Below are 15,830 nucleotides of genomic sequence, written 5' to 3' on the forward strand. Positions count from 1 at the left end.
ATATATTCTTAATATAAATTGATATATAATAGAACATTAATACTATAAAATGTGTGAAGGAATGTAAAAAACCATATTAAAAACCATATTAATCTTTAAATAAAATAAGATCATCTTGAATTAGAATATTACAAGACATTTTTGATAATACTCCTTGTTACCACAAAAAATTCTGCATTACATATACAAAAGCAACAAAACAACAGCTACAAGATACAACTGGAATAAGACAACAGCAAAAACAAAATCAAGAAAGATAATTGGAATAAAACAAAACAATTGCAAAAGTCAGGCAAAATTTTAAAAGAAAATTGCTGTAGCAAGTTATTAATAATAAATACTTTAAGTATATATAGATTTATTTTTTGAACCAAAAGACCCAACGCAATAGAAATGGTAAAAAATAAAAATAATTAAAATAAAAAAGGAACAAAACCCAATAAATTGATGCCAAGATAATATCTGTATTTAGATTTCAGGACACCAAAACATGAGAGTGAATGGATTAAAAATATTCAAAGTAAATGGTAATCAAAAGACAGCAGATGTACCTATATGAAAGTAGATGCTTATCAGTGTTGACACTGCTTTTGCACCTGGATGGATTGGGTGTTATAGAAACACAGTTACAGAAGATTAAATGACAGGCTATTTGATAACTATAGGTAGGCTCTTCATCTGGCTTAATCTTTGATCTCCCTAATTGTTCTTGGTTGGGTTCATAAAATCTTTAACACATAAGAATTGTTATAATCATCCTAGCAGCCATAGAAGGGATTCTCTGGTGTATTGTGCTTTCTTAAAATTTTTATTTATTGATTTATTTTTTTTTTTGGAGAAGAGTGTGTGTGTGTGTGTGTGTGTGTGTGTGTGTGTGTGTGTTCTTTCTTATGTTCTCCCAATTTAACAGACTTTCTTTGTTCTAAGCCACCCGGAGCTTCTGGTGGTGTGAAAGAAGCACAACCAGGATTGCTCTGGATCAGACGTCAGACCAGCACAATACTGTGTCTCACCCAAGGGCTGCTGTAACCACACTCTGACTATGGCCTATGGTTGCTCAAGTCCCTTGGGGGTATACAGCAAGCAGTTTGCAAAGCCAGCCAGTATATATATTTATGTATATATATATACACACACACATATATATACTATATATAAAGTATATACATATACCTAATGTAGATGATGGGTTGATGGGTGTAGCAAACCACCATGGCACGTTTGTCTATGTAGCAAACCTGCTTGTTCTGCACATGTATCCCAGAACTTAAAGTATATATATACACTTATATATATATATATACTATATATATTCTATATATACTCTATATATAATAAAATATATTCTATAGAATATATTTTTTAAAATTTATAATACTTCTACATGAGGTAGATGATGGTGTTTCTCCTAATGCTATCCTACCCCTACTCCCTTACCCTCCAACAGGCTTCTGTGTGTGATGTTCCCCTCCCTGTGTCCATGTGTTCTCATCGTTCAACTCGCACTTCTGAGTGAGAACATGTGGTGTTTGGTTTTCTGTTCCTGTGTTAGTTAGCTGAGAATGATGGTTTCCAGCTTCATCCATGTCTCTGAAAAGAACATGAACTCATCCCTTTTTATGGCTGCATAATATTCCATGGTGTCTATGTGCCACATTTCCTTTATCCAGTCTATCATTGATGGGTATTTGGGTTGTTGCCAAGTCTTTGCTATTGTGAACAGTGGTGCAATAAACACACATGTTCATGTGTCTTTATAGTACAATGATTTATATTCCTTTGGGTATATACCCAGTAATGGGATTGCTGTATCAAATGGTATTTCTGGTTCTAAATCCTGGAGGAATCACCACACTGTCTTCCACAATAGTTGAATTAATTTACATTCCCACCATTAGTGTAAAAGCATTCCTGTTTCTCCACATCCTCTCCAGCATCTGTTTTTTTTTTCCTGGCTTTAATGATAGCCATTTTAACTGGTGTGTGGTGGTTAATTGTGGTTTTGATTTGCGTTTCTCTAATGACCAATAATGATGAGGTTTTTTCCAGTGTTTTTTGGCCACATAAATGTCTTCTTTTCAGGACTGAGACATAAATAGTTTTCAAGAGAAAAAAATGGATCTAGAAGTTAATTATCTAGCAAATTGCCTTTTAGGAAAGGCTTAAGAAGCTCAACTGAAATCTTTTTGTGCCTTTTTTCATACCTGTGCAGTCTAGACTACTCTTAGGCAGCAATATTTTAAATTTTATCTTAGCATTTTTAATAGGGCATCACACTATCTCCTATTTGGGAATTACCCAGATAAAGCTCACTTATATGGGTTGAGTTTTCCCACTAACAGATTTCACATTACTTTTTAAATTTTACCTTTTATAACTTGATTAAAATGCATCTAGGACTATTAACTTTTAAAATTCATCTTGATATAATCATTGAGATTTTAAATCTTGAGTTCATATTTCTTCTAAACTTAGGAATGTGAACAATAAAAATTCTGATAACTTTTCTTCTTTGTCTCATTCTTCTCTTTTGTATATTTCTATAATTGGTGTAGTTTTACAAATTAAGGCATCCATTAATAGACATGGTTATTTCATTTTTCCATGTCAATTGTTCTTCTAATTGGTTAAACTCATACAATCTGTGTTTGAGATGGCCATTTAATTCTTCTACCAGATTAGTTATGCTGTTGCAATTTTGTATTGATATTTTAAACTGCATGAATATATTACACAGCTGTAGGTTTTCTACTTTGTTCTTTTTGACAAAATTATTGTTAATTATATTTCAGGCAATTTCTAGGTCTCTGATTTTTTTGTCTTTTCTTTGAAGTCTGATGAAATTTCTCTGGTTGTGTCATGAATGGCTAATACTTAGCATTCATTATATCTCTGTGGTATTGTTTTATGCATTTGAAGAAGCAAAACCACAGAATTTTTTGGATTGTGTTAGGCTTATTATATTGTCCTTGAAAGTCTCTGATATTTTCGGGGGAAAATAAAAAACAAGTGTGTCTGACAAAGCTGTAGCTCATTACTTGTCACTAGAAGAATGCAAGTCAAAACCACAATGAGATACCATCTTATGCCGGTTAGAGTGGTGATCATTAAAGTCAGGAAAAAAAAAATAACACTGAAGAGGATGTGGAGAAATAGTTTAATTAGGTCCCATTTATTTAGTTTTGTTTTGGTTGCATTTGCTTTTGGGTCTTAATCATGAGTTATTTGCCTAAGCCAATGCCTACAGGATTTTTTCTGATGTTACCTTCAAGAATGTTTATGGTTTTTGGTCTTAGATTTGAGTTTTTGATCCATCGTGAGTTGATTTTTGCATGGGGTGAGAGATGGGATCCAGTTTTATTCTTCTACATGTGGCTTGCCAGTTTTCCCAGCATCATTTGTTGAATAGGGTGTCCTTTCCCCAACTTATATTTCTGTTTGCTTTGTCAATCATGAGTTGGTAGTGAGTATTTGGCCTTGTTTTTTGGTTCTCTATTCGGTTTCATTACTCTGTGTGCCATTTTTTTTATATCAGCATCATGCTGTTTTGATAAATAAAGCCTTGTTGTATAATTTGAAGTCTACCCACACTTTGCTGAGATGGTTTATTTTTTTCTTTCTCTTATTTTCTTATTTCTTTAGTTCTCCATTTCCTAGTTGGCCCTCTAGGAAGGCAGATGTGGCCTTTTATCTACCAGTTCGTAGATGCTTTCTACAGGGCTACTTCACCTCTTAGAGTTCCTAAAAAGAACTCTTACCTACCGGGAGACTGTCTGAAGATAAAACACTAAATTTCTATGAAACACACTCCCATGAGCAGAATACTTTAAGAAATATCTGTCAATTTAGCAATAGAAATATCCTGACTTAGGAAAATGCCAACAATTTCCTGGTAAATTGCTCTGTAGATAAGGCACTAGGCTAGCAGTGTAAACTCCACCTGCTCCTTTCCCTCATCTGAATGACCATTAGATTAGGCCCCCTTTAAAAGCACGCCCTTTCTGTTCCAAATCTAAAGTCATACACTTAGACAGAAAGCCTGCACTTATTCCCCTAGGCCATTTTTGAAATTAAAGAGGAACCTGCTCTTTACTAGAGTTTTTATATATCACTCTTGTCACTTTGACTCTGCAAGCAGCAAGTGACTGAATCTGCATTCTAGTCACAATATTTGTGGCCCATATGCAGAACTGCACACTGTGGATGAGTCTGCACCTGACAGATAACTTTATTGAGCAAAAATGAGGGCACCTAGGAGTGACAGCTGCTCATACCTGGCTGACTGTTTTGATAAGAATTTTCAGAAAATTCTCAACAACTGACAGAAATGATTTATGGTTTGGCACACCTCCTTTTTACGTTACTCCCTTCAACACTCTTCTGAGGAAGAAAGTGACCTCCAAAAAGATGACTAAATTTGGAAATAAGCTATATGATTTCAATAAGTATTCGACCATCCTCTGCCTCTCTCAGAGTGTCACTCTGTCCATGCAATTTTTGACTATAGGTTTCTCAAAAAACTATTTGAACATTTTATGCCTTTGTATTTATTGGCATATGCAGCAGCACTGAAGCTCTTTGCTTGACTGAGACTCAGCTGTCCATGGAGCAATTCAGAACTTGGGAGGAAGTTTCAAGGAGTTACCCAAACTATTGATTTGAGACTCATTTTGAAGCACACTGTTTATTTGAATTTGTGAATGCATAAATTTCTGTATGAACACTAATTTCTTCTCTACTCTGCACCTCTTGTTTCACCCTCCTATCTGGGAGAGTCATCTACCTGGAACACTGAGTTCTCACTAATTTTTCCCTTTTAAAAATTGAACTAAATATTAACAGCTGAGCCAATTTGTATAAATTGATTCTTGAGGTAAGTAAACAAAAATACTAGAGAAAGTGACCCCAAGGTGTTTTTCATTATTTTCTTTCTTTCTTGTACTCTGCTTGTAAAATCTGGCTTTACAGTTACAAAAAGATTTGTAACAAATTTTTATTAATAAAAAATCTTTGTGGCTAGGAGCAGTTTTCCTGAAGTTAAGGGGCTTTAATGATTTTTCTTTGTATAAAACCTTAGAATACAATTACAGTAATGTGGGACCAAAATTTTTGCCTTTGGTTTTTGTAAAGAAACTTTTAAAAACCATTTTTTTCTAAAGTCCTTTGAAGTTGTTTTTACAGAGATTTGTCAACTCTTCCACAGAAGTTATAAAAAGTTGTCATAGGTTTATAGAATCTTACTTTATAATGAAACTAAAGAATGCTGAATACATTTGTTTATAAGGTTGTACTATGAATCAAGTTTAACATTAATAGTAAACTAAGGCAAATGTAAAATTTTGCTTACCTTTTAAAACCAGATATTTATGAAAAAGTAAACAATAATTTTGTTTTCCTTTGGATAAATGATAAAGAAAATGAGAAGAAATACAGATTATCTGTCTCACATTGTTTTATTTGACCAGTTTTTCCCTTCAAAAAAATGTGAGTCTACCATGTAACAAAGTAAAAACTTTTCTTATGTATTTAAGACACATTTTTCTGGGTTTTGTAACATCAAATGTTTAAAATGTTTATATTTGAAAAGTTTTAAAAGTCTAATTCTAAGGCAAGCCTCTACTGATCTATTTATTTCTTTTCTGAATATGAGGTAGCCTAAAGTCCTAAAAAAAAAGGCTTATTTTGCTTATCTGACATATTAATTATATTTAGAAAGCATTGTGAACTATATTAATATAATGCTGCTTAAGCTTCTTTGAACTATATTCATACAGATTTGCCATTACTATGTGTCCTATAATTATTCTTAGTATATGTTATCAGTTGTAATTATAAATATTACTTAAAATATTTGTATACCACATATGTAACCGAGATTTACAGTTGATTGTGTTTATAGTTATAGAAATTTTAACAATTTTGTCATCAACAATCACTCCTTTTCTTTGATGTTTTATAGGGCAGTGTGTAAACAGCTACAAAATTCTAAGGAGTGCACATAAGAATGGGTTCCTCATAAGTTTAGAATTGTGCCATTGAAATGGAACCAAAATCTTTCAGCACTGTCATGTAGAACTAAAATATACCTGAGGATTGTTGATTCAATGTTGATCAGACAGGGAGTATATTTTAATGACAAAACTAACAATATTAAACTTTCATAACTTTTTGTTAAATCACTTTATTATTTTTGGTTTGTTTTCAATAGATATTTTCTTTTTTTTTAAGCTACTTGCAATTTATAAATGTTGAATAAGATTCATTACTTTGAGAAAATTTGGATTGTCTTTTTCTGTCTCTACTAGATATCCCCAGAAAATGAGGACTATATTTAACTGTACTTAATATGTAGCAGTGTAATTATTTGAATACATTCCATTAGACTTGTAAAATGCCATTATAAGCAGTTGTTATCTTACCAAAGGTTTTTTCTGCAATGGCATACTTTCAGATATAAAGAGACTGCTTAAAAAATCAAAGTTGACTTATACAGCTTTTTAAAAGCCCATTGGAAAAGCTATCTCTATTTTTTGTCTATGGTATTCCTCTACAGGCTTCCTGAACTCTGATGGTTAAATCATGCCCTTTTTTGACAGGCCCAGGATCTCCAAATTATCTTGGCACCCTCAGTAGAGGAGTATCCCAATTAACACAAGTATGCGCATTCACATACAAAGCATTGGCTTAGATCAAGGCTTTGGAAAGTCTAATCTGTGATCCTAATCAAACAAAGTTCCAGCAAAGCCAATTTAAGAGGAGGCTTTATAACAAATAACTTTTATTCTAACATTCAATGCCAATACTCAGGCAAAGTAGAATTTCAAAAAACTAAATTTTTGAACAAATTGCCCTTACTATTATTTGTCTTTTATAAAAACAGGAACTGAAAGAGGATAATTAAAAAGTAATGTATAAAACTAATAATTATAATAAAAGAAGCATAACTTGAGAGAGGATGATAATTTTAAAACTCCAGTACACAAGATGTTAGATTCTAGTACTGCCCACTGTTTTTGAGTTTTTATTACTTTCCAGCATTTAGACTAAATGCTATGTTGCTTCTTGGACCAAACTTACCAAGTTCGTGCATATATACGTGTGTGTGTGTGTGTGTGTGTGTGTGTGTGTGTGTGTGTGTTTGTGTTTCTGATTTGGTCTCCATGAAAACACTCCTACACTATTCCTTTTAAAAGAGGCCCCCAAAAAAGTGTTAAACCACCACCATATTCCTTCTCTGTAAATAATAATGCTTTTAGTTTGACATCTTAATAAATTGATCAGACATTAAACTGTATATTTCTTTTATTTCCACAGAAATGTCTCTTATTAAAAATTTGAGTGCCTTCTTCACATGCAGATTACCAGCTCATTTGCAATGCCACCTTTTGAGTGGGGCAAAATTATTTAATCTGATTTATTCTCTGAAAGTAGACAGGGTGGACAACACATTATTTTTCTGCCTAACTTCTCATCATATTTACTTATGATTGATCATGAGAACTTTGTGAAATAATTAAGACTAACTTCTGTGTGTACATTCAAGAACATTTAGAAAATCTATCAGCCCTAGGATATGGACCAACAAATTAAAGCTGTGTCTGACTCCTTGCTGATACTAAATAAATAGTTAGAATTCTTTATCAGGTCAGAAAATTTTGTTTGTGAGGGCTGCTGTTACCTTTTAACCTGGTTGCAAGAAGAGTCATACTTCTGCACTGCAGATTGTACTGTTGTTGCACCCTCAGTATGGGGTTACAAGACTGGCTTCTTCAGAGACCTTGCAGACCTGGCATCCTCATGATCTAACAGATAGCTCTAAATTTTTTATACTCATGAATACTTCTAACTTCAAATAGATCATTTCCAGTTTGAAACCCAGTATTTCTGCCCCCTTTCAGCAGAAAGTATCCCGAATGAGTACAACAAACAATTCCATAGAAATGGAATAAAACAGAAGTGGAGTATTGTTACCAAATGCTTTTATTTTTCTAAGAGATACATTAATTATATTGCCTTTTAACTCATCTTTTCTCCTTCCTACAGTCTATTTTATACTTAACCCTTTAACAATTAAAACAATCTTTTGACTCCTCTTTGTGAGGCCCTTACTACAAGTTTATTTAACTATGTTCTTGGAAGCTTCAGGAAAGAAAAGGCCAACAATCACATACTTAGGTGCCCAGCAGAAAAGGCAAAAGTTGTACATGCTAACCACTCACCTGTTTGCTTCTCCAGGCCTGTATTTCATTTGTGCTTAAGGGCCATTTGAAAATGCTTCCTTAGATTAAGTTTAGAAGTTGAAATTAGAATCTGCTAAATGCAATGGAGATTAAATGTGTTAAGACTTCCATATTCTTATGGAGGAGACCTTTATGTGAAATAAATGCCTACAGTTGACAGACAGTAAGTACCCTTAACATCTGCTTCTGGGAAAATAGTTAAGTTCTCCTGTCTTTGTTAATTAAATGGAAAACATTGTTGCATCAATTCAGTTACTGTTATAAAAGTTGGCAGGATCTTAATCTTGTGCCTTTTTCCAGGGCCAATAGTTAACTTCCAAAAAGACTGCTCATAGACTATGAGCATACAGAAAGCTACTACTTTCTTTCTTTCTTTTTCTTTTTTTAATACGGAGTCTCACCGTGTCCCCCAGGCTGACTGCAGTGACATGATCTTGGTTCACTGCAACAATCTCCTGCCTACTGGATTCAAGCGATTCTTCTGCCTCAGCCTCGCTAGTAGCTGAGATTACAAAGGTATGCCAGCATGCCAGATTCATTTTTGTATTTTTAGTAGAAATGAGGTCTCACCATGTTGGCCAGTGTGGTCACAAACCCCTAATCTCAAGCCATCCCAAAGTGCTTGGATTACAGGCATGAGCTACTGCTGCTAGCCTGTACTCAGTTTTTATTATCTCAAAGAGCTATCAAAAAACATCAAGCATCTGATGGCTGATTAATTAACCACAAGGGCTAGTCTTGAAGACTCAGATGTGAGGCTTACTGGGAAGGACCTAGTCAATCCCTTAGTGCTCTCAGGGTGCTCGGAATGTAGTCTCTGTCCAAACCAGGTTCTTTTCATGGAGAGTTTGGCTGTTGCATGGGGCTCAAATAGGTCTTGAATTAATTGAGAATTTCTGACCATGGCTACACCCCTGTGTTATTCAAAGGTTTCTGGACTGACCCCAGCCTCCAACTACCCAACCAGGTGTTAGCCACAGGATCTCAAAGATTTCCTATTGCAAATGTTATTTGCCTCTTTTACTTTTGGAGGTCATCATGTTTCCCATCCCCTCTCTTGATGCAATGCCGCAGGAGTTTTTACAAAGCAATGAAATAATCCAATTAGCAGGCTTAGCAACCAGGAATGCAGGTAAAGGGACTGCAGTTTTTTATGACTTGCTGCAGACAGGAGGATTTATAATCTAGATCTCAAAGACTGTTTAACTGCTAATAATAGCACTTCCTAGGGTTGGGTAGGAGGTTACTCCTTCCCCCACAACCATCACTGAACACCCCTTTCTCTACCTAGGCCGTTTTTCTTATTGTTGGTTTCCGTGTGAGAAGCCAGCACTGACCAGTCAGACTGGATGGTCCCTCTATGAGGTGAATTATCTTTTTTCTTCTAGGAGCTATGCTATAGGGACAGCTAGCTACAAGTTAAAAACTTCCCTCTCCCTGCTTTGTTTAGAGAGCATGTGGAGACAAAGTTACTGCCTGGTATTTCAATGCTTACAGTGCCACCTAGTGGAACAGGAATCCTCTCCATGGGGAATCTTGTCTGCCCTTTGCCAAAAGCCTCTAGCCTTTTAGTTCTTCTTTCAGCAGTAAGGAGGGACATATCTTCCAAAATCAAATTTTAGTCTTAATACTCCTGCATTAGCAGGAAAGCCATCATTTGACACTTATGTTCTCTTAGTCACCTATAGTGCCTACAACGAGAATGGCATCTAACTAGAAAGGGAATTTTATATCTGAAAGTTAACTAGAACCTAAACATTCTCAGTTCAGTACGTTCTCTCTTTTAAGGGGCCTTGCTCGAATGCAACTGTTACATAATCTCTCCCAAGGCCCATCTATCAAGGAGCCACACAAGTCACACAAGTGTAAGAGTTCAGAGGATAATTACCTTATTATTAGGAAAAAGGCTGAAGTCACATGGATAAAGGTTACTAGCCCCATTGATTTGGTACTGTGGTACTCTTTCCAGAATTGATTGCTTCTGGTGAGTTCTTGGTCTCTCTGACTTCACGAATGAAGCTACAGACCCTCGCAGTGAGCGTTGCAGTTTTTAAAGATGGTGTTTCCAGAGTTTCTTCTTTCAGATGTTCAGATGTGTCTAGAGTTCCTTCCGGTAGGTTTGTGGTTTTGCTGACTTCAGGAGTGAAGCCACAGACCTTCACAGTGAGTGTTACAGCTCTTAAAGGTGGTGCATCCGGAGTTGTTTGTTCCTCCCAGGGGGTTCTTGGTCTTGCTGACTTCAGGAATGAAGCCGCAGATGCTCGCGGTGAGAGTTACAGCTCATAAAGGTAGTACAGACCCAAAGAGTGAACAAGCAGCAAGATTTATTATGAAGAGCGAAAACATAAAGCTTCCACAGCCTTTGCTGCTGCTGACTTGAGTGGCCAGCTTTTATTCCCTTATTTGGCCCTCCCCATGCCCTGCAGATTGATACATTTTACAGAGCGCTGATTGGTCCATTTTACAGAGTGCTGGTCCGTTCATTTTACAGAGTGCTGATTGGTGTGTGTACAGTCCTTTAGCTAGACACAGAGTGCCGATTGGTACATATTTACAGAGTGCTGATTGGTGCATTTGCAATCCTTTCGCTAGACACAGAGCACTGATTGGTACATTTTTACAGAGTGCTGATTGGTGCATTTGCAATCCTGTAGCTAGTCACAGAGTGCTGATTGGTGCATTTACAATCTAGCTAGACAGAAATGTTTTCCAAGTCTCCACTCGACCCAGGAAGTCCAGCTGGCTTCACCTCTCAGTACCATGTTTGGGGGTTACACCTGCAACCATGAGATGGCAATTATGGTGTTGGGACCCAGAGACCAAGGAGGGAGGTCAGGGGTACTCCCCCAGTGGTCTTCCCCTCTAACCTGGGTCACATTAAAAAGAACTGAGAGACAGAAGGATGCCTCTTCTTTTGTCTCTTTATTCGATGGGTAACAAGCCCTCTTCAGCTTGCACTTCTCTGGAGTGCATTCTGAAGCATTGGGACTCCTTTGACTCTGGAATTTTGAATAAAAATGGCTCATTTTCTTTTGCACAGTGGTGTGGCCTTCTTACCATCTCAGGAATAAACAGACCTGGCCAGCTGAAGAGAGCCTTGATTCTAATTTTATCCAACAATTAGATCTTTTGTGTCGATGGGAGAATAAATGATCCGAAGTTTGATATGAATAGGTTTTCTTTGCCCTGTGAGACAACCCAGACCTTTGCAAGTGTTTCACAATTGACTCACCCCTTTTGGCAATCATATGTCAGGTCTGTGGAGAGTAGTCCTCCTAAGTCAGAAGAGAAAGTTCAGAGGAGCTGAAAGGGGTGCTTTCTATGTGCCCGAGTTATTTCAGTTTCTCTTATCCAGGGCCTCTAACGGCACCAAAATCTCCTCCAGCTCCACAATCTCCAAACCTCTCCACTGTCCCAATTTCACTCCTACCCCTATAAGAAATGCCAGATGGAAGGGTCACCACTAAAACACACATTCTCCTTTCATTACAGGACCTTAGGAAAATAGAGACTTGGGCAGATCTTCTTCTGATGACCTGGATAATTTGGAGACGTTCCAAAATTTAACTTAGTGTTCAACCTCTAGTGGAGGAATGTTATGCTGCTCCTATACCAAACCTGAAAAGCTGGCAGTTCCTGATATTAGAAGAAAGCTACAGAAACAGGCTATAGGACCAGATTGTATCTTGAAGAACCTTCTGAATGTGGACTCATTGGTCTTTTACAATAGGACTGGGAGGAGGCCCAGGAGAAAAAAACAGCACAAGAGAAAGACTGAGGCTCTAGTGGCTAAGTCCAGGATCCCACAGGAGCATCCACTAATTGCCACCTGTTACCACTGTAAAGCCAGGGAACTTTAAGAATTGCACATGCAACAAGAAAAAGCCACCTTGACCCCATCCAGCCTGTGGTGAAGACTACTAGAGATTGCACTACTGCCAAAAGAGACAGAGGTCACTGAGTACAGAGTCGTTGTCACAGATGCTCCAGCAAGACTGATGGGTTCTGAGGCTCAAACCCCTGGCTCCAGTGGTTCAAACATCCATTACTGCTCAGGAGTCCTGGGTGATTCTGGAAATTGAAGGGAGGAGGGCAAGCCTCCCACTGGATTCTAGAGCCAGTCTTTCTGTTCTCCTCACCAATCCAGGCCTCCCCTCTTCCCACAGCACAACAATGGTGGGTGTCTTAAAAAAGACTCTTAACTTGATATTTTTCTCCACTACTTAGTGGTAGTTGTAGGGACTTATTATTTACACAGTCCTCCTTTATTACGCCTGAAAGTCCCACTCCTTTATGAGGTAAAAACATTTTAGCCTGCATGGGGGCCGGCATCCTCATGGCCCCAGAATAAACTCTTTGTCTTTCCTTAGTGGAAGCTAATATTAATCCAAAATGCGGGCAACTCAAGAAAGAATAGGTCTAACTAAAACTGTAGGCCAGTTCAGATCCACCTTAAAAATCCGACTTGTTTTCATAACCAGAGATAACACCTGCTAAGGGCAGAGGCCAAGAAAGGGCTAGAAGCTATTATTAGTAATAAGCTGAAATTCAGGCCTCCTCAAACCCTGTAACAGTCTTTGCCACACTCTCATAGTAGGAGTTCAAAACGCAATAAATAATGGAGGTTAGTTCAGTACCACCACCTCATTAATGAGGCTGTAGTCCCAATACATCCAGTAGTCTCTAATTCCTACATGTTGCTGACCCAAATACCTGAAGGAACTAAATGTTTTACAGTCCTAAATCTAAAGGATGCTCTTTTCTGCATACCATAACATCCTGACTCTCAATACATCTTGGTCTGTAAGGGTCCCTCCTGCCGAAACTGCCAGTTAACATGGACATGGATGGTGCTACCTCAGGAATTTAAAAACAGCCCTTACTTGTTTGGATAAGCCCTGTCAAAGGACCTGTCTAAGTTCTCCCATCCTACAGTCAGCATCTTGCAGTGTGTAAGTGAGACTCTCCTCTTTGCCTTAGTCAAGGAAGTCTCAGGAAGGCACTAAGACTCTCCTCAGTTTCTTAGCTGAAAAGGAATAGAAGGTCTCAAAATATAGGGTTCAACTCTGTCAGACTTCATTAAAGCACCTAGTTCTGGTAGTATCCGGAGGAACCAGAACACCAGGTAAGGAAAGGATTAAGCCCCCCCTTTTTTTTTTTTTTTTTTTTAAACAGTTATGGGGATTCATGGGCATTACTAGATTTTGTAGACTGCTACTTGGGCACAGGGAAGTGGCTCACCCTTTACAACACTTCAGAAGGGAAACTCAGACAGTTAAAACTCATCTCCCCTTTTTGGGATCCTAAGGTTCAAAAAGCCTTTAACCAGCTAAAGCAAGCCTTGCTTAAAACACCAGCCCTCAGTATCCCCATGAGGAAAGCATTCAGTGTCTGTGTATCAAAGGAAATGAAAGAAGAGGGGAAGGAAGGGGAAGGAGGAAGGGGAAAGGGGGAGGGGAAGGGAGGCAAAGGGAGGGGATAAAGGAAAAAAAAGAGAAAAGTATTAACTAAGGCTTGAGGTCTGACTCTACAGCCAGTAGGTTACTTAAGAAAGGAACTTAACTTGGTTCCTAAATGATGGTCAGCCTACCTCCAAGCAGTTACTCTGGTGGCTTTGCTGGTGCCTGAGGCCACCATGTTAACAACAGGGAATAACTTAACTATTTGCACAGCACACAGTATAGCAAAACTGCTGTCCTCTAAGTAAAGGCTCTGGCTAACACAAAATTGCCTCCTCAAACCATCAAGCTTTGCTGCTAAAGGTATCTGCAGTCCAATTGAAAACCAGTTCTTGCCTGCGCTCAGCCACTTTCTCCCAGAGAAAATTGGAGAACCTGAACATGACTGTGAACAGGTAGTAGAGCAAAGTGTTTTTTGTTGTTTTTTGTTTATTTGTTGTTTGTTGTTGTTTTAAAAATCTGTTTGCATTCGAGTGTTGGGCTTAATTGAAAGTGGGAACCCAAGTTACGGATATATTTAAAAGGCCTTTATGTTTTTCTCTTCAAAAATCTTGTTTTCCTGAAAAAGGTTTTTGTTGTTGTTGTTGTTACTGTTTTGCTTTGTTTCCACTCAAGCTACTGAATTACTTTTTTTTTTTTTTTTTTTAAACTTTGTCTTGCCACTCTTGGTGCGTGCACGAAGGACGCTAGAATGACTTCTGATGGCCTGTAACTCCTCGTGAAAACAGAAAAGGCATCACAAATCCAAGTTTGGTGAAAATAATCTCTGTTTTTCTTATGGAACCCCTGGAATTAAAAGTGAGTAAGAACCTCTCAAAATCTCTCTCTCTCTTTCCAGCGCCACACACGGAGCAGCTGAGCAGCGCCGCTCCCGGGCCAGCAGCTGCAGAGGTTGCACCGGGTCCCCCAGCAGTGCCTGCCAGCTGGCGCTGCACTCAAATTCCCTCCCGTTTAGCTGCACCCTCGGGGCATGGCTCCGGACCTGCAGCCCACCATGTCTGATCTACTCCACTGCTGTGGGCTCCCGCGCGGCCTGAGCCTTCCCAACGGGCGCCACCCGCTGCTCAGTGGCGCCTGGTTCCATCTACAGCCCAAGGGCTGAGGGGTGCAGGCGCGGCTGGGACTGGCGAGCAGCTCCGGTGCAGGATCCACTAGGTGAAGCCAGCTGGGCTCCTGAGCCGGATGGGAACTTGGAGAACTTTTATGCCTAACTAGAGGATGGTAAATACACCAATGGACACTCTGTGTCTAGCTCAGGGCTTGTAAATACACCAATCGGTACTGTGTGTCTAGCTTAAGGTTTGTAAATACACCAGTAGGTACTCTGTAACCTAGTGAGGACTTGGAGAACTTTTCCATCTAGCACTCTGTGTCTAGCTCAAGGATTGTATGTGCACCAATCAGCACTCTGTGTCTAGATCAGGTTTGTAAATACACCAATCAGTACTCTGTCTAGTTCAGGGTTTGTAAATACATCAATTGGTACTCTGTATCTAGCTAAGTGGGGACTTGGAGAAGGTTTCAGTCTAGCACTCTGTGTCTAGCTCAAGGATTGTAAATGCACCAAGCAGCACTCTGTCAAAACGGACCAGTCGGCTCTCTGTAAAATAGATCAATCAGCTCTGTAAAATGGAACAATCAGCAGAATGTGGGTGGGGTCAGATAAGGGAATAAAAGCAGGCTATCAGGAGCCCTCAGTGGCAACTCGATGGGTCGCCTTCCACACTGTGGAGGCTTTGTTCTTTTGCTCTTTGCAATAAATCTTCCTGCTGCTCACTCTTTGGGTCCATGCTGACTTTATGAGCTGTAACACTCACCCCCAAGGTCTGCAGCTTTACTTCTGAAGCCAACAAGACCACAGACCCACTGGGAAGAATGAACAATTCCAGACATGCTCCCTTTAAGAGCTGTAACACTCACCACGAAGGTCTGCAGCTTCACTCCTAACAGCCAGACCACGAACCCATCAGAAGAAAGAAGCTCCAGACACATCTGAAGGTCTGAAGGAACAAACTCTGGACACGCCATCTTTAAGAACTGTATCACTCACGCTCAGTGTCCAGGACTTCATTCTTGAAGTCAGTGAGACCAAGAACCCACCAATTCCGGACACAAACCCAATTGGGAAATT

General features: G+C 38.6%; 1 long non-coding RNA gene across 1 annotated transcript; it reads left to right on the forward strand.

Annotated features, from left to right (window-relative positions):
- The first annotated feature begins 8,414 nt into the window (after positions 1-8,414).
- LOC126947195 (uncharacterized) lies at positions 8,415-14,563 on the forward strand. Its single transcript, XR_007722960.1, has 4 exons — positions 8,415-8,756; positions 11,733-13,365; positions 13,989-14,094; positions 14,382-14,563. It is a non-coding gene; the product is annotated as an uncharacterized LOC126947195 (long non-coding RNA).
- Positions 14,564-15,830: the final 1,267 nt, after the last annotated feature.

Source organism: Macaca thibetana, chromosome Y, assembly GCF_024542745.1.
Source record: "Macaca thibetana thibetana isolate TM-01 chromosome Y, ASM2454274v1, whole genome shotgun sequence".
Taxonomy (NCBI): domain Eukaryota; kingdom Metazoa; phylum Chordata; class Mammalia; order Primates; family Cercopithecidae; genus Macaca; species Macaca thibetana.